Genomic DNA, 1,498 nt, shown 5'->3' with positions numbered 1-1,498 from the left:
AAGTTTTTCATTGATGGAGGATGTATCTTATTCAATTTCAGAAGAGATGTTCCGTGGCAAAAATATCAACACTAGTTCGAATAGATCTTCAATTCTTTGACAAGCAATAGAATGGGCGTGCGAGTATGTTATTTGGCGTAATAGGACCCTTACTTTGTTCCAAAAGAAAAAGAGTAACGATCCTATGCTAAGCGAAATTTAAATCAAGTTGGATTTCAAGGCCCTCAAAAAAGATTAAGTTAGATTAGAATCAATGACTTATTAATTCAGTTTCCTTCGACGACCGCGATTAACTAACATAATGCTCAATTGATGCTACCATTTAAATTCGATGTATTATCATATACTGGTAGTGCTCGTATAGGTGTACATATTTAAAGTTTTAGTAATAAAATTACCTTGCCTTCGAATAAAAAAGAATTTTTACAATTTTATTCTTGTCTATTTATAAAAGTGAACAGTTAATTTAGTAAATTTTAAAAAAGAATCGTGTATAGGCACAGAGAAAGTATACCAATAGTCTTTTTTTATTAACCTGAATATTCAACATTTTTTAACTGACTAATCCCAGAACGACTACCCGCTTTGCGAGCAACCCGAAGTCATTGCAGTACGTGACCATGAGGGAAAATAACTTTGTGATAGTCATCTAGTTATCTAGTTATCTAGACACCTAGTCGTCTACAAAGGTATAAGACTGTTTTTAACCAGGCGTCAGATTTCTCCCATCATCCCAGTTGGCAAGTAGTTTGAAGCCCTTGACGCCCCTAACGCGGCGTCAAATTTGATGCCCCGGGCGTCAGTCGATAAGTTAACGGATGTGTCAAATATTTTTCAGCCAATTAGATTCACCACATATTTTTATATATTATTATTATTATTATTAATTAATAAATTATATACCCAACTACCAATAATATTTTACCACATAACCCATTCACAAATTTAACCCGCAAATTTGACACTCCCCTTTATTTAACTTCATCTCTTGACCTTGTCACATTACCAAAAAGTACATCACTTGACTTTGATGTCACCGCCACGGTTAGAAACAGTCTAAATGGCACTTTTTATTTTAATAAGCAAACGCAACCCAGTAAATAAAAAATATATTGACAATCTAGATCAAAAGTACTATACACCATATTATTTTTAGAAAATATATGTTATTATTATAAATTATACCAAAATCAATCACCTACAGCTTGTTTTTGTTTTTGAACATCTAAAGCTTGTTTATTAAGGAGTATTGCCTTATGAGTACGCATCTAATTCAGTTATATCTTGTTTTTTTTTTTTTTTTTTTTTTTTTTTTTTTTTTTTTTTTTTTTTGATTATTTCTCCGACCAATCAATATATCAATCAATTCAATATATAATATTATTACAAGATTTAATAAACCTAATACCTTACCTCACCTTACCTCTTATGTTGATAAGAACACCCGAATCATTTATTTCTATAGTACATATTCACTCCTTTGAAAACTTAAGACTGT

Source organism: Rutidosis leptorrhynchoides, chromosome 2 (genome assembly GCF_046630445.1).
Source record: "Rutidosis leptorrhynchoides isolate AG116_Rl617_1_P2 chromosome 2, CSIRO_AGI_Rlap_v1, whole genome shotgun sequence".
Lineage (NCBI taxonomy): Eukaryota > Viridiplantae > Streptophyta > Magnoliopsida > Asterales > Asteraceae > Rutidosis > Rutidosis leptorrhynchoides.
Note: the sequence above shows the minus strand (reverse complement) of the source record.